Source organism: Prionailurus viverrinus, chromosome B2 (assembly GCF_022837055.1).
Source record: "Prionailurus viverrinus isolate Anna chromosome B2, UM_Priviv_1.0, whole genome shotgun sequence".
Taxonomy (NCBI): Eukaryota; Metazoa; Chordata; class Mammalia; order Carnivora; family Felidae; genus Prionailurus; species Prionailurus viverrinus.
The window spans coordinates 141,758,590-141,779,934 of NC_062565.1; the positions used below are offsets into that span (position 1 = coordinate 141,758,590).

At 42.7% G+C, this 21,345-nt stretch overlaps 1 protein-coding gene and 1 pseudogene across 9 annotated transcripts in view; one reads left to right on the top strand and one right to left on the bottom strand.

Moving 5' to 3' along the window:
* Positions 1-21,345, top strand: part of ARID1B (AT-rich interaction domain 1B) — a 450,840-nt gene that overhangs the window by 84,780 nt on the left and 344,715 nt on the right. The gene's annotated exons all lie outside the window — the stretch shown is intronic.
* On the bottom strand, positions 4,315-4,881 carry LOC125165481 (60S ribosomal protein L21-like; annotated as a pseudogene).

The window sequence follows — 21,345 nt, forward strand, 5'->3', positions numbered from 1 at the left end:
TCTGGAAGTCAACTAACACGATGCCATCTAGTTGTTGTGTTTGAGTGTGTTGGACGCAGATGAAACAGTGAAAGATTTGGGAAGGTTTTATGATATTGAGAGTTCATTTCTTTTGCGAAAATGTCACAGCACATTAACTGCCATAATTACCACAAATAATTAAAACAAAAACAGGATCATCAGAATAAATTAACAAAACGTGTTTGGTGGTAACATTGGCTTTTGTTTCTTTCATTGCTTTGTCCTGTTCACTTCCAGTTAGCTACTAGACCCTTTTTTTGGTCATTTTGTGCCATTTGACAAGGCTTTTATTGATAAACTGCTAGCTCAGGGCTGTTGGGAGTGGGATAGGTGCTTCTCCTATGGAATGGAACATGTGTGAAAGGTAAAATCAAGCTATGATAACGTTTTCAGGGTCAGCTCACTTTAACATGGAGGGATAAATGAACATGGGTCAGGGAGATTAAAGAATAATATCTAGTTTTGGAAAGAATAATACCTAAATTATTATTCAGAATTAGCAGTAAGCTTTCAGGAAGTGTGGATGGCACTTTAAAAAGTTAATAAGCAAATTGCTCTTTCATTTTCAAAAGCTGGGAATTTAAGCCTGAATTGACATTGCGAGTGAACTTCGGCTACAAAAATATTGCTATATACAAGTGCATACAGGTTTCCATTCTGTAGAATACAAGCTGTTTCATTTGTGGAACACGTATGTTAAAAGAGAAGCGTGTGATTACGGTAAACAGTACACAGACCTGTTTCTTTTGTGCGTTTCACGTGTTGTCCTGGTTTAACTGGTATTTATTTCACCAATGAGTAGTTGCTTGGTTAAACTGTATGGTTATTTTTATTTTTAGTTCTCTGTTTTGACAAAATATCACCTATTGTAGGCAGTGTTTCTGATAAAAGTTGTAAAATAGTCATTTTATAATTCCTGTTAAGGTGAAATGTTAATAATCAAGTCAAGCACTAAGTTAGCTATATGAGTATTGGTTAAAACCATGAAACCTTAAGTTCATCAAAAGAGTCTATCCTTTCAAATGGAGCCCTAAATCTGATATGTGAGTGTGCATGAGTGTATTTATCTGTTTGAAATCCGACAGTTGGAAATGGGAATATATAATCCATTGATTTATATCTGAGCAGTTGGCTTTGGAATATAGGAACCAGCTGGCTACTCTCTCTTGGATCCTTAGAGATGCTATGATATTTTTATAAACAAGACAATTTGTGAAAATAATATGAAAATAAAGACTACAATGGTTTTCTTACCAGATTTATAGGGAAAAAATTTGGTTATATAATCTGTGTTCATGTATTGTGATTGTAACTGTGGCCATGTAAACTGATTATAGATAGTGAGTAAGATAGTGGGTCTGGGGTCTTTCTGGAGCTTAGTCTCTTTGCTGGCTTATTATGAGGATTAATCGTGTTCATATGTATTGACGTCCTAGAACAGTGCCCGGCACAGAGCAAACACTCAGCTTATGTTGCTTAATGTTAACCTAAATGAATTTATTGCAGATTCCACATGGAAAGATGTGTGTATGCTTACACAAGTACATTCAGCTATGTGAATGTGTAGAACACATCGTATATGTGTATATGATGATCATATGATCTATACTTTTCAGGATGCACTAAATGACGGTATAAACACAACACCCCACTGTGTGCCACATGCCTGTTTTAGTATTTTGCATATATTAACTCATTCAACCTCACAGCGGTTCCTTGAGGTATATACTGCTATCTCATTATATACAGATGATGAAACTAAGGCACAGAGAGATTAAGTAACATTGCCCAGTACTCGCAGTGAATAAGGTGGAATTGAATTCAATTAGTGCTGCTTCAGACTCTTGGCCACTTTGTCAAGCCATCTCCCCAGCATTACACGTTGGGTCCTGTTCTTAAGACGATGCTCCTGGTTGGCTTTCTTATAGCCATATATATAGCCCATTTATTGCATTGTAGGTGTGTGTATATGTGTATATTCTCATGATGTCAAGCAAATGATGTCAGCTTTTAAAATGCTTAGATCGGGGCGCCTGGGTGGCGCAGTCGGTTGAGCGTCCGACTTCAGCCAGGTCACGATCTCGCGGTCCGTGAGTTCGAGCCCCACGTCGGGCTCTGGGCTGATGGCTCAGAGCCTGGAGCCTGTTTCCGATTCTGTGTCTCCCTCTCTCTTTGCCCCTCCCCCGTTCATGCTCTGTCTGTCTCTGTCCCAAAAATAAATAAACGTTGAAAAAAAAAAATTTTAAAATGCTTAGATCTAGGGACCCCTATTGCTTAAAAAAAACTCATTGGTTTGCTTCATAAAATGTGTCAGTCGTATTTTGTTGAAACTATAGCATAAAATGTAAGGGGAAGAAACTTGGGGGGGGGGATTAGAAAAAATGATTGATGCAGTTATCTAAACTGAATAGCCAAGAGATAGAAATTTGGGGTCTCTGACTTCTAATTTACTCCAAAGTTGTAATGGCCCAGAAAAGCCAATGGTTGAATCTGTGGGAGTCCTGCGGAGGGCCACTGTGATGGAGGGAAACTTCTGTTTCCTGCCCTGGGCTTGCTTGAAGTATTAGAACAACTAGAAGGTCGCCTTAGTAAGATTAGTGCCATTTGCTAAGGGCTTTTACATCTGTAATCTCACTTGAACCTCGTCACAGGCCTGCTGCATAGTGCCGGAGGTATTCCCGTTTTCCCGATGAGGAGGTTGAGGTGTAGGTTAAGTAGCATTCCCAAGGTTATACAGTTTCGAAGTGTCAAAAGCTGAACCTGGGTTTTCTGACCACAAACCCAGCTGCTCTCTTTCCATCCCCCACGATTTCAGGAGTGTTTAGAACCCTAGTCTCCTCCCCATGTAGAGGCAGTATGTAACTCCTGGGAAGCTTAAATGCCAGGCATAAGCCACTTGAAATTAAAGGACAGGTGGCCCAGTGGGTAGAAGCAGAGGCCCTGGTGTGGCCTTGGCCTGGGTCCAAACTTCTGGTGTGGGGGTTCCGCCAGGCCCTCCTGCTCACGAGCGTTGTTACTTGTTTGCCTCCCTAGGCTGTCGTGCGAAGGAGGGCTTTTTTCCTGAACTTTCTCTTTGAACTGGAAATTCAAGGTGGAGCTATAGTTGGGAGAGGGGCCCTAACAAAGGTGCTGGTCACCTGTTCTGGAACTGCTTTCATTTTCTTTCTTAGTGTGGTTTGAAGAGAAGAAGAGGCAGAGAGCTTTCTGTCCCTTAACCAGTACAGGAGTCAGTCTTGCATTTGTAATGAAAATGAGTTAAAAATGTGTAATTTATTTCTTTTCTGTTGTCCTTTAAACTTTTGGCCTTAAACCTGATGTGCCATCATGCTGGAGAGCAGTACTGGTATTGATGCCAATGGCATTGTCACCCATTGCCTTGGTTTTTGGCCATGACGAGACTGAGAGCAGGGAAGAGTGAGTATGCCTTGTTTAGTGACTTATATAATATTTAGATTTGACTTTCGGGTGCCCCCCCCCCCCCCACCTTAAACATTCCAGTATTTACTGGCATACTATAGTGCAAATGTGAAAAGGAAACTGTTAAAAATTTATTTTGTAATTTATACACCAGCATTTTTTATATGGAACTGTGCGTATGGCAGCTTTTCCGTTTGTGTGAACCGATTCTAAAGCTTTTCTAGATTAAAAACTGTAGGTTGCAAAACATGTGGGTCGTCCCCCCCCCCCCCCCCCCCCCCGCCCCCCTTCCCCTTTGCAGTTACTTCTTTATCACTGAGTTGTCCTTCCAAGCCTGGTCTAAATGTGCTTGAAAATTACCATCTGCTCCCTGCAGTTTGGAGAGGGCACGGCAAGACTAAGGTGGAAAGCTGTCACTTCGAATATTTTCATTCAAACTTTCACACCCTTCTTGTCTAGTTACATAACTGCATACAGCAGGACTGGTTTCAGCCATTTGGTCTTATCCTAATTTTTAAAGGGGGGGGCATAGGAAGAGATTGTTTAATTTTAAGAGCTGGGGCACAATACTGCTGCAAATTTGAGAATCTGATAAACCGTGAAAGCATTCAGCATTTAACCTTCCTGCTCATTAAGTCTCTAGCCACGTCTATGGCATAAGTGAGATGAATGAATAAAAACACTCATACTTATGGATACATTTTCTTATGCAGAATTTGCTTTTTTACAAGTTTTTAATGCTATATTCACAAATTTCATTTTCTGAAGTTGGTATAGCATAGATTTAATGATTTCATAGTTCTTTATAATCTTATTTGATGTTCAAAATTTGTTATAGATCATATCGGAAGGATTTTGGATTGCTTGTGTAATTTATATTTTTTTCTGTCTTTTTTTTTTAACAGTCTTGAAGTCTTTTATTTTTTTACATTTATCATGCCATGAATTCATAGGGAATGGGTTCCAACAGCTCAGGCTCCTTTCCAGTGGTTCTCACAAAGTGTGCTTCTCTGGGTGGGGCAGGCTGGCGCTTCGGTTGAACCCAAGTACCTTTCTCCTTGGCTTCCTTCTTTTCTGATCACTTTCCTTCACACGCTTCAGGAAGCTATCTCAGCTCTTGGAGTGCTTAATGTGCTCAACACGTACATTAGTTCTCTTAGCAAGAATCTTGCCCTTCACTTGTTTGTTTACGACAATGCCAATAGCATGATGGGTAACACTGTAGACTCTTCCGGTTTTGCCACGGTGACATTTGTGGGGCATTCCTTTTTGAACAGTGCCCATTCCCTTGATGTCCACAATATCACCTTTCTTGTAGATTCGCATGTATGTTGCCAAAGGAACAACTCCATGTTTTCTAAAAGGCCCAGAGAACATATAGCGAGTACCTCTCCTCTTTCCCTTTGTGTTGGTCATTTTGGCAAATTACTGGAAGATGGCGGTTCCGGCCGAAAGGAAGCGTAATTTATATTTTTAATGTCCCTCCTTTTTTAATCTCAAAAATTGATCTATTTTGGTTTTGATTGGAATGAACAGCCACAGTAGGATTTGGAGATGAAACATGACGGAAGCCTGTTAGTGTAAACTGCCCATAATGTCTAATAGGAACAAGAAGACCATTAGAAAATGGGACTTATGCCAATAAAAAGGTAGTAAGATAAAATGATAGTCTTCCTGTAGTCCACGGCTGTAAATTTTGATTTTCCTGCAAGTTTATTATCTACCGTCCATCCCAAGCCGAAGACCATGGTTTCTACCCTTTTATTTACTTGGGGATGACTGTAAGAGAAGTAAAGAATTTCAGTCTTCAGTTGGAAAAATTCTGGTTCTGACTTCCATTTAATGGAGTATTCAGTAATTCCCGCAAAAGATGGTTAGTTAACTTGTCAGTGATTGATTTTTTGAGGAACAGCATTCTCTGCTTTTCATAATTAAAACAGTGGGCTGAAAGCAGATATTTTCCCTTTCTCTCTCTCTTTGGTATTTCCTAGCCTGTGATAATCTGTCTCTTCAGAAAAAAGCGTTGTCTGTCTGAGCGCCCTGTCTGTGCCAGGGTATTTGCCTGTGGTTCAGCCACATTTTATAATTTCTCTAATGTCACAAAAACTTGCTTTGGAAAAAAGACGTATGTTCTAGGCCTCTGAGAACAAATGGAGAGCCAGAGAGCAGCTGTGTCAATAATCTTACATGGTGTGGTCATGAGTGTGATAGAGGTTTATATATAGAAGAGCGGGGGGGATATAGGGATTTTATGGAGGCCGAAGTGGGTAGGCCTGACAGGAAGGTAGGTCACATTTAAACTGACTTTTAGTGAGAGAATAATAGGAGTGTGTGTCTGCGTGCGCGCGAGTGTATCATACTCTTTTTTTTTTTTTAAAGTTTATTTATGTATTTGATATATAGAGAGAATGAGCAGGAGAGGAGCAGAGAGAGGGGGGGAGAGAGAGAAAATCGCGAGCAGGCTCCGCACTGTCAGCGTGGAGCCCGTGTGGGGCTCGAACTCCCGAACCCTTGAGGTCATGACCTGAACTGAAATCAAGTGTCGGACGCTTCACCGACCGAGCCACCCAGACACCCCTGTGTGGGTCACACTCTCCACAGTGGAAACAGTATATCTGGTGTTTTATGATCCGACACTTATATGCTGTGTTGAAGAGCAGTGTGATTCTCCTAGGGCTAAAGACGTTGGAGAAGGTGATACAAGTTTGGATTGGGAAGGAAGAGGAGAGAAAGATGGTGAATGGGAATGGTCTTATGTACCATTCTAAGGAATTTGAACTTCACCCTATCTAAATAGGAGCTCTTTGTGGGGCACCTGGGTGTCTCAGCCTGTTGAGCGTCCAGCTCTTGATTTCGGCTCGGGTCGTGATCCTGGGGTCGTGGGATCCAGCCCTGCGTCGGGCTCCACACTGAGCATGGAGCCTGCTTGAGATTCTCTCTCCCTGCCCCTCTCTGCTGCATGCGCGCTCTCTCTCTTGCTCCCTGTCTCAATTTAAAATAAATAGCAGCACTTTCTGTTATTGTGGGAAGTTTTAAGCTGGGAAGGAATGAGGAGATCTGTATGTCAGGAGACCCGTAAGTCAGAGGGTGTGGAAGGTGGAAGAAGGGGGAATGATAAGTGCGACCCTACTAGAGCTGGAGGGGTAGCGCTTGGCCCAGGGTGCGTTTAATAGGTTGAATACACGGATCTTAGTTACCAGTATCAGGCAAGGCAAGGGAGGGCCTTGGGGCACCTGGTGAGATGTCGCTACAGAGATGCAGGAATCCAGGAGGGGCAGCAGATCTGAGAGGAGGTAGTGACTTTGGTTTTATGGTGGGAGCCTGCAGGAAGCGGAAGTGGTCAATGGGCAGGTGGAAAGAGGGTCAGGGGAGTTGTGGATGCTGAGAGAGAAATGTGAGGTTCCGTTCTGGGGTTGCTGTGTGGCTCAGTGGTTCTAGTCGTGGCATCTCTTCAGAATCCATTGGGAAACTTTAACATAAATTGTACATGGTGAGCCCATCCCCAGCAGGTTTATTTTACTTTGTCTTGGGTGGGTCCTTGACCCTGTGTAACCTGGGGTTGAGAATCACGATGGTGGGTTTATAGTAGAAGCCCCAGGAAAGGATGTGCATTGCCTAAGGAGAATAAAAGAGGAGGGACGAACCTGGTTACCCAGGTACTTAAGGGGTGAATGGCAAAACAGGAGATAGTGAGCAAGCCTGGTAAAGAAGGCAGAGCAATGGGACGAACACCGGAGAGTTGTGCCGTGAGAGAGATGGGGGTGGGGCCGGTACAGAGGAGTGTAGATGGCCAGCGACGTCCAGTGCCGTGGAAGGGTCAAGAAGAAAGAAGGATTAAGAAGTGGCCAGAGATTTTTTTGGTTTTTTTGGCTGTGATTTGATAGAGCTAAATCACAGTGGTTTGAGGAGTGAACGAAGAAAGGCAGGGAGGCGGTGAATGTAGACTGTTCGTTGAGCTGCACGTCTTGTCCCGTGAGGTCCTGGTTGCTTCTGCGTTGTCGAATGCCTGCTCTGTGCCCACCTGGGTGCTGGGGCCCAGCAGTTTCAGTTTTGACTAAGCGACTTCCTTACCCCGGGAGGTTTATGGTCTTGTGAGGAGGCAGGTGAAGAGGGGACGACTTAGTTCAAGATGATGAGTTGAGTTTCATAAGATGAATAAGTCACTTAAAAGGTGGGCCTTGTGTCTCAAAAGGTGGGCCTTGTGTCTCAGGTGGAAAGGGTAGCACCAGGGGGCAGGGTCGGGGGGCCAGGCAGTCTTGCTTGTTAGAGGGACCTGCCCTGAGTTGCATGCGAGTAGCTCACTTGAGGTGATACTGGAAGATGGGCTTGGGTCCCAGAGAACTCCGAATGCCAAGCTGGGAGGCCTGACTTGATCCTGTAAGCAATATGGAGCCTTTCGAGTTCAAGGGGGGAGGAGGGGTGAACCTTGAAATTAGCATTTTAGGTAGATCATTTTCTGCCCACTGCCTGATGAGGAAGAAGGACAGAAATGGAGAGAACCTGGAGATGGGGAACAACCTGTTCCGAGCAGAGTAAAGTAGGACCCCGGTGGATTTGTATGGTAGGGACAATAAGGGGTGAGACTGAATATTTGTGTCCCCACAAAATTCATATGTTGGATCCTAAACCCCAGTGCGGTGGTATTAGGAGGAGGGGTCTTGGGGTGTGGTCCTGAGGACACAGCCCTCGAGAATGGGATTAGTGTTCTGTAGAGCTGCCCGGAGAGCTCCCTGGCCCCTTCTACCATGCGAGGACACCGTGAGAAGGTGGCTGCCTTTGCACCAGACACTGACTCTGCCGGTGACTTGATTTTGGACTTTCCAGCCTCCCAAACTGTGAGAAATAAATTTCTGTTGTTTATAAGCCACTGGATTTATGAGAATTCTGTTATAGTCTGAAGGGGCCAAGACAGGTTGCTGTAAATCTGTGTAGAAGGGAGACCGGGCGGGAGGCACAGAGGCTGATCGTATTGGGGTAAGAAGGTGCAGGGTGCTAGGGGACGAGTGTCGGATGACTCCACATTCCCGCTTGGGTCGGAAGAGAAGAGTTTGGCTCCAAGCCAAGAAGAGCCTGAATACAAAAGGAGAGGCAAATTCTGTGGGTGATGGTGATGACTGATGATGGATTTGAGTTTGGAAATACTGAGTTTGACTTGGTTGCAGTTAGTTGTGTATCAGAGGATAGTGGAGAGAGTATTTTGTATCCTTTAAGAATCTTAAAGAAACGTATCCGCTCCGTTCTCCTAAACCTCCCTGTGAGATAGATCCAGGGTAGTCGTTTTCTTTATTTTACAGATGGGGGAGCTGAAGCAACTAAAATACTAAGTGACTGACCAAAAGCGTGAACAGCAAATGGAACGTAGGTTAACGAATACCCACCCCAGTTCTGTATTCGTGTAGTGTGGACAGTTCTGTGTGCATATAGTAATTGCCAAAAATGTGTTTTCAGTTGTTGAATGGATGACAAGTGAACTGTCGTGACCTCCGTGATGCTGCACACGGCTCCTGGGCGTTTTGGTTGGGCACGGCACCTCTCTGAGCCTCCGGTTCTTCATCTGCAAAATTGGGTGCGTGGGGCCTGCAGAAGGGAGAAGGAAGAGACCCTTCCTGGTTTGAACATTCCGTGTTTCTAGACTTTCAGTGCCATCATCTTGAGATTGTTCTCTAAAGTAACTAAAAAATAACGTGCAACCCCTAACAGATGATTTATCTTCTACCCTTTTTTTCTTCAAGTAGAGAATGGAAAAATTATGTCTGTAGAACACAGTGAGCTAGAAATGGCTTGTGAGAACTAGTTCTGTATTTTCTTAAAATTAATCTTCTCCCTCATAGCAAAGCCTCATGTACTTAAAGTAATTGAATGGGCTGCAGGGTATACTGGGAATTGTAGTTTTCCACTTCTTTGTGTTCTGAAGATTAATAATCTTGCAACCCTCTGAGGGAGATAAGGAGAGGACGCTCTCTGACAAATTGTTATCTTGTCTTTCAGAAGTGTGCTTTGAGCAGTGAATATACCCTCAATGCCTCCCTTGGGCTTTTAGCTCGATTCTAAGTAATGGTAATATATAAAGTATGGCTTTAAAATTTTTTTTTGGCTTATGATACTGTACTTTTCTAGTGGTGTCTTTAATCTTTTCTTTTGGCCTAGTTTTAAGAAAGTTTTTATTTGTATCAAGGTTACAGATGTAAATGGTTTACGAAGACCGTGGTTTTACAAGATCTACTGTAGAAAAGCAGTAGTCCCCGCCCTCCTTCCCCCATTTCACTTCCCCAGAGGCAACCACTTGGAACTCTTTCAGTTAGCGGATTTTTCGAGGATGCCTCCATATTTTTCAATAACGCTTACTTGTGTTGCTGCCTTCAGTTTCTCACTCTGTCCTCATCATAAGCATGGATCCTTCATGCCCGCTCGTTCTCCCTGTGTAGCTTTTTCGCGACTTTGGTTTTTTGCTCACTGTTGTATTGACATTATTGAGACTGGGGAAACTTATTCAGAAATGAGCCATATAGTAAACTTTTCTCCTTTCCTGCTCAGCTCTTTGTTTTTCTCGGAGTTCAGAGTTGGTTTTTGCTTACTTTTCTACATGTACTTACCACTCACTCCACTTAGGATTTTTAATTAGTTACAACCGCCCGCCTTTTGTTGTAAGATGTTCAGTTCCAACAGGTACGTTATCAGTTTCATCTTGTAGAGGCGTCTCTGGTGGGTTCTCTGGCTGGCTGGGCCCTCCCTGGGTTACCTCTGTGTCAAGTGCACACTTCCGGGATCTCCCCTTACTTACTTTCATCTTGGAATTTCCTTCCACCTCTCTTCCTGTGTTGCATCTCTGGTTTCCTGGATTCTGTGTGTTTCTTCTTTTGGTGCAGCCCATCCTCCAGTAGCTTTCTCAGGAATGTTGTGGGGAAGTAAAATGTTCAGATCTTGCATGTCTGAAGATGTCTTCATTTTACCCTCATACGTGACTTACCGCTTGACTGGGAATAGGGGTTTGGAAATGATTTTCCTTTAGAATTTGGAAGCAGGTGCTTGACTGTCATTTAGCCCCTGGTGTTGCCGTGAGGAGACCTGAAGCTGTTCGTCTTGCTTCCTGGTTCTTTGCGTGGGGCCTTTCTAGATGCTGCCTGTCCACACTCCCTGACCGATGTAGCACCTCCTTTTCCCCAGTGTCCTTCAGTTTCACCTAGATCCCTTTTTACCCACTGTCCTGTGTACTCTTTCAGCCTTGGGGTCATGTCTTGAATTACTTCTTTTATCTCCCTTACTCCTTGATTTTCCCTCTTCTCTCATTCTAGGACTTTTGTCACCTGATACTGGACTTACCAGACTTTCTACTATTTTGTATGTCATTGTCTTTTTATTCCCGGTTCTGGAAGGGTTCCTTGTGCTATTGCATTTTTAATTTGCAAGGCTCTTTCTAGGCCTCTCCGAGCCCCTCCCCCACCCCTGCCCTCCTTCCTCCCTGCTTCTCCTCCCTCTTTTTTCCTTTTCTTGGTTCTTTTTTATTTTGTTTTAATAGAATCCTATTCTTGTTTCACGATTATTTTTTATATTATGGAGACGTTAATGATTGTAGTGTGTTTTGCATCATTTCATTGCCTTCTAATTTGCCTCCCTCCCCCGCAGCCTCCCGGTTTATTTTGGTCTCTGTTTTCCTGTTGAAGGCTTTCCTCAGCTACCAATGATTCTTGCTTGTCCAAATGCCATAGGAGGGCTTGCTGACCATAAGATCTACTGGCGAGGTACCTGGGTGGGCTGTTGAGGGGAATTTAGGACGCCCCCACTCCTATTCCAGTATATATTTAGAGTTTTCCTGTTGGACTGGCCTCAGATTGACCATGGGAAGAGGGCAGTTGGTAGGGTTGTATGAAGGTATCTCCGTATTCAGTAGATATTGATCAACCACAGCACTCCTATAGCAGTGGTTCTGCAGAACCGCTGTGTTTCCCCTCCTCTGGGAATGAATCTCTGGGTTTCTGCCAGGTTGAGGGAGATGCTGAGCTTAGTGGGAGAGACACCCCACCCCCACCTCCCCAGCAACCCACTCTGGGCCCAGAGGTATCTGGTACCACCGATTTCCGAGCCTTTCGAAGATTCTCCCTCATCAACTGTGTTGGCTGAGTTAGTTCCTAATTGTCCATCTGTTTCTTGCATCCAAAATTTTGTTGCTGTTGTTGTTCCTGTTCTTGTGGGAAGCAAACAAACAAACAAAATGAATGAAAAGGCAAACCGTACTGTCATTTTTGTTTGGGGGAGGGAATGATAACTAGATGTAAGTGTTGAATCTGCGATGTTTATCCAGTGTCTTTCTAGGGTATAAATAGTACATTTACATTTGTGGGTCTGACCTGTGTGTGCTACTTTATAAATTCCTTTGTAATTTATGTGACTATGTACTTAACTGTGAGTTACAGTCTGTCCAATACATAAACAGAATTGTCACAGACATTAAAATGTAATTAACAGCTCAAGAACTGTCTACACTCTGTGATCTCTTTTGAGTGGCTTATACTGTTCACAAGTTGAAAACGTGGTTGATTTTGCAAGCATCATGGAAATTATTTCATTTAAATGTGCCTTAGTGCATCTTATTTTCTGTGTAGACATCTGAAAATGACTTGTGACCACAGTCTTTCCCTGTACATGAATACCCTGTGCAGCATGGCTTAGTGCAGTGCTGACTTGTTAAAATGGTATTTGTTTCAGAAATTTTATTTCCCGTTGAAGACATGTATGTATACATGTCAGTGTGGGTGCGTGCACATGCGAATAATCCGTCATGTCACTCCTGCCGTGTCTTCCGTGCTTCAAGGGTATGGCATGCTCTCGGCCTGGGAGTGGGAGCGTGTCAGGCCGCATTCTCAGCCAGCAGGCCCCCCCACACTGTCCTGAAAATGCTCTCAGCCACCTTGCGATGACATGGTCCGCGGCTTGCACGCTAGAGTCTTCTGGGGCCTCTCTGCCCCTTATTACACCCTCTGATGGACAGCTTTGATCTCTGATGACCAACAGAAGGTGTACAAATGACATTTCTGGACCTACTAAAGAGGAACAAAGGAGATTATCTTGCTGGATATTAAAATACAAGTTTGATGGTAGTGTGAGGCGCCTTCGTGGAAAAATTTGTGGACGTCCAGTTAGAGCCTGGTGGAAGTCCTTGGCCACGCCAGCAAGCTCTGGTGTCCTGGGGGCTTGGCCAGCAGATGCAGGAAAGCCAGCTGGAAGCAAAGAGCTGCAGAGGCCTCACTGCTTGAGGGGACCGGAAGAGTATGGAAGACTGTTTGCTGGCCTCCTTTTCCATGGGCATAGCTGCTAAGAACAGAAGTTTCCCCACCTCGATGGTGTAAGAGGTATGAACAAACCGCTTCCTGGGGAAAGCTGATGTAGCGATTTTATGGGAATATTTGGGTCTTCAACCGAATGTGCTAAAGAGCTCCTGGATGGTGTCATTATCAGAAATACTTTTATATACTGGGGCACCTGGGTGGCGCCTGACTCTTGATCTCAGCTCAGATCTTTTAAAACAAAAATTTTTTTTTTTTTAACATTCATTCATTTTTTGAGAGAGAAAGAGCACAAGCAGGGGAAGGGCAGAGAGAGGGGGAAGACACAGAATCTGAAGCAGGCTCCAGGCTCTGAGCTGTCAGCACGGAGCCCGATGCGGGGCTTGAACTCATTAAACGCGAGATCCTGACCTGAGCCGAAGTCAGACACTCAACCGACTGAGCCACCCAGGCGCCCCTCAGCTCAGATCTTAATCTCGGGATTGTGGGTTCAAGCCCGTGTTAGGCTCCGCTCCGGGTGTGAAGCCTATTTAAAAAAAAAAATAAGTACAATATAGTATAATATAATGTAATATAATGTAATATAATATAATATGAATATTATATTATATAATATATATAATTTTTTTCACTTTGGTTATATGTGAAAAGTATCTGAACATATTATTTTGAAGTTTTAAAATAATGCTTTGGAATACTTTTATTTTTTTCATTTAGGCTTTCTAAATGTCTGTCTTTACAGATTAAGAATAAGAATGAGAATCTACTTGCAATGTGACTTTTTAAAAATAGTATTTCATTTCAGAAGTGGAGCAGCAGGTCTCGAACTGTTCTCTTCACACGCCCTCCCCTTAAATCTCACTCCGCGCATTTGGGTGCAAAATACAAGTGCTCTATGGACAAAATAATCTTTCATAAAAAGACAGATGGAAAACCCCCCACAGACGTTTGTTTCAGGAATTAACTGAACATTCGGGATGGGTTGCTGTGCTGTTAGTGATCGGGTCTTCTTCGTCTTCTTCACTTTATCTTCGCGCTCCTGCTGCACTTGCCACTCCTCCCGGCGCTCTGTACACATTCCCGCCCTTCCTGCGGGTCCGTCCATGCTGAGCAGCCGCTTCATCCTGCATCTCTGAGGCAGGAAACTCGTAGCAAGCTGCCAGATGAATGCTTGTGTCAGTGCCGAACCAGGAATGGATATCTGATTTGTTCCTTTGGATCAGTCTTCCTCATGGCCCTTACTATTTGTTGGGTGGTTCGGAGAAAGTGTAACTTTTTTTTTTTTAATGTTTATTTATATTTGAGAGAGAAAGAGAGAGGGACAGAGCATGGGTAGGGGAGGGGCAGGGAGAGAGAGAGAGAGAGAGAGAGAGAGAGAGAGAGAGAGAGAAAGAGAAAGAGAGAAAGATGCATAGAATCCGAAGCAGGCTCCAGACTCCGAGCTGTCAGCACAGAGCCCCACATGGGGCTGGAACCCACGAACCGTGAGATCATGACCTGAGCTGAAGTCAGACAGTTAAGTGACTGAGCCACCCAGGTGCCCTCAGTGTAACTTTTCAAAAAATGAGCTCAGTTACTTCTAATCTTCCTTCCTAGAGAAAATGGTGTTTCTTTAGTTTTTGTGACTGACGGACTTAGATGCCCCATCGTTATCATTGCAACATTACAATAAATATTAATGATCTAAACAAAATATGGTGAAGAACTGACCTTAGAAAATAAAAATTCTGAAAGCCTTTCAGACCAAACACAACCAAATAACATATTCAGTATTCAAACACAAAACTGTTCAGGACAGTAGATGATGCTACTTAGAAACAGGATTTAGAAGGGGTTTTTTGGGGCGCCTGGGTGGCGCAGTCGGTTGAGCGTCCGACTTCAGCCAGGTCACGATCTCGCGGTCCGGGAGTTCGAGCCCCGCGTCAGGCTCTGGGCTGATGGCTCAGAGCCTGGAGCCTGTTTCCGATTCTGTGTCTCCCTCTCTCTCTGCCCCTCCCCCCATTCATGCTCTGTCTCTCTCTGTCCCAAAAAAAATAAAATAAACGTTGAAAAAAAAAAAAAATTAGAAGGGGTTTTTTAATTGTCCCTTTTTAAATATGGTATTTTTTATCAATGTGAAATTGAAAGATTTTGAAGAGGAATTCATCAAAATTATTACAAAACAGAAGAGGTGACAGACTAGTGAAGAATAGTGGTTATTGGGGTATCTGATTTTAAGTGATTGAAGAAAGAAAAGAGGCACTGGATGGTTTATAAAACTTTTCTGATTAAAAAAATGAATTTAGTTTTTCTCTTCAGTGCATTAAATCTGTCTTATCAGTTGAATCTTTCTATTTAATTTTAATAGGTGTACTGTATATATGTTTTTCAAAAAGAATTTGAAAATCTGGAAATCTGTATTCAAATTTGTGTCAGAAGTGGCTAAATTCTCAGACTGAGTAATTCTAGCTGTTTTTCCTAATGGTAATTCTTACAAAGAGACTAAACAAAAACTTTCTGTATCTCTCTCAGATCATTTTTTTTTTTTAATAGTTCATTCATCTTCCACTGGCTCAGCATCTGGCTGTAAAAAGTGAATAATAGTATTTATTTGATAGAAATTCATTTTACATTTTTGGATGAAAAGTATCATTTGAAGATAAACATTGAAGATTACAACCATCTTATAAATATTGACTAAATTTATGTTCAAATTAATGAATTTTTAAGCTGCTAGTCTGCATAAATTTGATTTATCTGAAAATAGAACTAAAGAAGAAGAGTGTCAGTGATGTATATTAATTACTCTGAGGGGTTGGGACAGATAAAGACTTCATCTTATGCTGTTTTTTTTTGGTCACGCCGATTTAGTAGGCTTACAGGCATGTGTGTGGAAGCCACCAAGAGTTAATATGCGTGTCAGGTAACAGTGAAGGAATGGATTTGTCCAAAGTGAGCTGTAAAGTGAATTTCCTTACATCAGATTTCATGTGCCCATTGAGATTCCTTAAAGAAGTAAGAAATACTAAATAAAGTGATGCGTTCCTATGGGGGGAAATTGGTTTTGAAAACCAGTAGTGAAATCACACTCAACTTCAGACATCTGTTGAAGATGCCTATTTAAATATCTTTTCCAATAATGTTTTAATACTCATAGTAACAAGACAGAGTAGTTGATAATTACAGATATTACTGATTGCCCTGGTGAATGTTCCCTACCATCAGGGAGCGAGGGGAGTCGGACAGGGGGAGGGCAGCCAGTCCGGATGTTGTCTGCCTTTTCCAGGACCGTCTTCACCCTGAGGACTGCTTGGGTCAGACTCTGCTTCTGTCGTCATTCCTACTTGTCCTTTTCATTCCAGAGGGTCCCAGCTCTGTAACACCCTGGATCACGGGGTCTTTGAAGAAGTTGGAAAGCCAGTGGCTGAAATACCCACTCCCTAGCCTCTCCTTGTTAATGGACATGATCATGCTGCATTCTGTTGGGTGACAGTGGGAGAGGCCGGAGAGAGCTCCCTGTTTCACTGGGAATTTCCATCAGTCTCCCTTCTTTCTCCCAGCTAGATGCATATATGGTAGGGTAGCAAGTCCCAGTTCTGAGGCCCAGTCCTGGCTTGTGCTAAGCGATGGGACTCTGGCAGGGAGCTCCAGCCTACATTCTGATGGCTGTTTATAGCTAGACCCTGCCTGACCCTGAGTACAGTGCATCCCGCCTGGTGCCCGAGGCCAAGGACACGTGGAAGTGTCCTAACTTCAGGGCTCAGGATAACATGGAGCAGATCTATTTGCCATCTAACAGATTCACTAGGTTGGTTTCATTCATTGTCCTTTACACATCTGTAGTTTCAAAAGCATCTTTTGCTTTGGTGGCTATGTATTGAGGACCTTGCTTTGAAGTAGGTCCCGTCAGAGACTGAGTCTGTGTGGTAGCTTAGAACTACTGGTGGAAAAACGTGGATTCTGGATTTTGCTGGGAGAATAAAAATACGTTAAGCAGTACTTGAAATGGTAGTGTATATCCCCGTACATAGGAAAAAGAACCGCTAGGTATATTGTATTTGAACGTTACGTGTATGTTTAAAGTTCCAAAAAATTGTATGACATTGGACTCTAGACCTATAGCTAATATTTTGTTAAACCTATCTGTAACAGTATTTAGCGATGAGTCTGTATTCAAAAATTCTCTAATAACATCTAACAGACAACAGTCATCATGTCTGAACCAATTTCATATTTGTGATTTTCATTCTTGTTCTGTGATTCTAGAATTTTTGGATTTCCTAGTATTATGCTTGAGGGGGCTTTAGTGTGTATCTCAGTAAGCTTTGTAACTAGAATTGAAGGGTTTTTTTTCTCCCTTGTCATTAATATGGAAAAGGAAAGACTACCCATTGATGGCGATATACAAACAAGTTAGAAACTATGACGACTTTCACAGTTTCTTCTTTATCGCACAGCCTGTGTTCCTTATGTGTACCCATATGAACTACAGTCTGTGGGATAGAAAAGTCAAACTTCTGGAGAGCAGGGCTTATTCATGTCTTGTGTGCAGGCACCTCGCTGGCCTAGTTCCTGACAAGTAGGGGGTGCTAAATAATTTGTTAAATGAAGGTAGTAACAGAACATTGAGGGAAGCCCACTGAATGGTCTTGTTGACTTATGCAACGGACAGTGGAAAAAAGGTCTTTGATAGAATGAAGATCTTTCCTCTAGATGCTCTCACTTGCTCATAGTCTTTGGGACTGTGTGACTGCAGGGACAGCCTGCATGTCCTTGTTGCGCCGCCTCTGTGACATGGTTACGGGAGCATCACCATGCAGGTGTAGTGTTGTGTATGTATGTATGTCCTGTGTCCTAGAATGCTAGTACCTTCCAGGGCCAGTTGGTACTTGGTTCATTAGGAGTTACAGAAGCTGTTACTTCTTTTTTTATTTCTTTAAAAAAAAATTTTTTTTTAACGTTTATTTATTTTTGAGACAGAGAGAGACAGAGCGTGAGTGGGGGAGGGTCAGAGAGAGAGAGGGAGACACAGAATCTGAAACAGGCTCCAGGCTCTGTACTGTCAGCACAGAGCCCGACGCGGGGCTCGAACTCACGGACCATGAGATCATGACCTGAGCCGAATTCAGATGTTTAACTGACTGAGCCACCAGGCACCCCTTCTTTTTTTCTTTCTTGAGGAACAACAATGTGCTTTTTTTCTGATGGCTTATTGGTGTTAGAATGGCTTATGTATACTTGAACACTTAAGTTTTTGCTTTCTGTTTTTCTCCATGTTCTTAGATTCAAAAAATAATAAATATATGCTTATATAATGTGGCATGAAGACAAACGATATATGACCTTGAAGTACCGTATGACAGGGAGGGTGGAGTAGAGTCTATGCTGAGTAGAATAGACGTGGATATAAGCATCAGCTGCTTCTTAAGGTGAGTGATCTTGAGGAAGCTGCTTAACCAGTCTATATTACAATTTCCTCCTTATTAAAAGATAGCTGTAATTACTAAATGAGATCTCGTGTGTGGAAGCAGGTAGCCTAGGACCTGGCATTAAATGCTTAGTAAAGGCTCTTTCCCCTCATTTCATCCTTTCTTGGAATCCTGGCTGATCTCATTAGCCCATCAGTTCCTTGTCTGTCTTGTTTTAGGACTTGATAAACATTTATCGATAGTTTCCATTCAGCAAGACAGAGCCTTCTAGGGACAGGTTAAGGGGGAGGTAGGCATTTCGGAAATAATAACACCACACAAACTTCTCTCCCCAGCTGCTCCTGCCACGCTGTTGATGTTCCACAAACCTGCTGGTGTGGTTATCCTTACACTTTCTGTTTTTTGGCTCCTTGTTTTTCTACAAGCTCTTTCTTGCCTAGAGCTCCCAGGCATCTACCCATCCATATGGTACAATGGCCAGCCTCCTCCTTCCGGGACTCTCCCTTTCTCCTTCCACCACTCTTTGCATCACTGTATGCTCAGCTCCAGTGAGGCAGTGATCACACTGGACAGTTAATGATTTTTCCCCCCTCTCTCTGTAGTACATTATTACTCCCCCCCCCAAGTTTATTGAGGAATAATTGACAAATATAATTGCATATATTTAAAGTGTTCCATGTAGTGGTTTGGTATACACACACACACACATTGTGGAATGATTCCCAAAATCAAGATAATTCACACATCCATCACCTCATCTGGTTAACTCGTGTGTGTGTGTGTGTGAGTGTGTGTTTGTGGTGAGAATGATTAAGATCTACTCTTAGCGGGGCGCCTGGGTGGCGCAGTCGGTTAAGCGTCCGACTTCAGCCAGGTCACGATCTCACGGTCCGTGAGTTCGAGCCCCGCGTCGGGCTCTGGGCTGATGGCTCGGAGCCTGGAGCCTGTTTCCGATTCTGTGTCTCCCTCTCTCTCTGCCCCTCCCCCATTCATGCTCTGTCTCTCTCTGTCCCAAAAATAAATAAAAACGTTGAAGATCTACTCTTAGCAACGTTCAACTGTACTATATTGTATTATTAAGTATAGTCACCATGCTGTACATTAGATGCTCAGAACTACTACTTATAACTGAAAATTTACACCCTTGGTACGTTTCCTCCTTCCCCAGCCTCTGGTAATCACCATTCTATTCTCTGTTTCTATGAAATTGGCTTTTCTTTGTTCTTTTTCTTTAGATATCACATATAAGTGACACTCTACAGTTTTTATCTTACTCTGTCTTGGCCTGTTTCACTTCCACATTAATTCATGTTGTTGTGAATTGCAGGATTTTTTTTTAATGGCTGAATAATATTCCATTGTATGTGTATCATTTTCTGTATCCATTCATCCATCAATGGATATTTAGGCTGTTGCCATATCTTGGTCATTGTGAATAAAGCTATAGTAAACACGGGGGGTGCAGGTATGCCTTTCACATCCTGCTTTCGTTTCCTCTGGATATATACCCAGGAGTGGGATTGCAGGATCATAATGGTAGTTCTATTTTTAATTTTTTGAGGAACTGCCACACTGTTTTCCACAGTGGCTGTACCAATTTACATTCCCACCAACAGCGCACAGGGGTTCCCTTTTCTTCACATCCTTGCCAATGCTGTTATTTCCTATCTTTCTGATAATGACCATTCTAACAGGTGTAGAGTGATGTCTCATTGTGGTTTTGGTTTGCATTTCCCTGATTCTTAGTAATGTTGAGCACTTTTTCATTTATCTGTTGGCCATTTTTATGTCTTTGGAAAAATGTCTATTCAGGTCCTTTGCCCATTTTTTATTGGATTATTTGGGGGTTTTTTTGCTATTGAGTTGTAGGAGTTCTTTATATATTTTGGATATTAACCCCTTATCAGATACACGGTTTGCAAATGTTTTCTCCCACTGTGTAGGTTGCCTTTTCAATTTATTATTTCCGTTGCTGAGCAGATGTAGTCCCACCTGTTTACTTTTGCTTTGTTGCCTTTGCTTTTGGTCTCTTATCTAAGAAATAATTGCCAAGACCAATGCCAACGGGCCTTTTCCCTGTATTTTCTTCTAGGAGTTTCATGGGATCAAGTCTTAACATATAAGTCTTCAATCTTTCTCTAGTTAATTTTTGTGCATGGTGTGTATGTGTTCACTTTTATTCTTTTGCCTGTGGATATTCAGTTTCCCCAACACCATTTACTGATGAGGCTATCTTCTCCCCATTGTGTGTTCTTGATGCCCTTGTCAAAAATTGAGGGTGTGTGCGTACATTTATTTCAGGGCTGTGTATTAGGTTCTGTTGGTCTGTGTGCCTGTTTTTATTCCAGTTACCATTGTGTTTTGATTACTGTAGCTTTGTACTATAGTTTGAAATCAGGAAGTGTGATGCCCCAGCTTTGTTCTTCTTTCTCAAGGTTGGTTTGACTAGTTCTGGCCTTTTTTGGTTTCGTGCAGATTTTAGGATAGATTTTTCTATTTCTCTGAAAAATGCCATTGGAATTTTCTTCACCTGTTGGTCTCTGAGTGAATTGGCAGCCAGGGATCATGGATTTTCAAATCTTTGTTCCTGACACCCCATGCAATGCCTGACACATAGGACGCCCCTAGGGAACATGTGTTGAATAAATGGGACCTGGGCACAAATTTTGGTATCCATGTAAGACCAACCTATAGGTTTAACAGTTGGAAAATTCTGAGTTAGGCCACTTGTGTAGAATTTCCTGTCACTCTGATTGCACAGTAATTCAGTTTAAGTTACAGATACATTTTGTAAGTAAGTAGTTTTTTGTTTTTTGTTTTTTTAATTTTTAAATGTTTATTTATTTATCTAGAGAGAGAGAGACAGAGAGACAGAGTGTGAGTTGAGGAGGAGCAGAGAGAGAGGGAGACACAGAATTCTAAGCAGACTCCAGTCTCCCAGCTGTCAGCACAGAGCCCAACGCGGGGCTCTAACTCATGAACCGCAAGATCATGACCTGAACCTAAGTCTGAGGCCTAACTGACTGAGCCACCCAGGTGCCCCTGTAGTTTCTTTTTTCTTAGAAAACATCCTTCTAGTGAAGCAGTGATCATACTCTGAGTAGAGGACAACTCATACTAATGTATTTTTCTTACTGTAACCTTAAAAAAAATTTAGACAAGAATATTTTTGTGAACTCTGGTATAAAAATTAGAGACTGATCGTTTTTAAAGGGAGA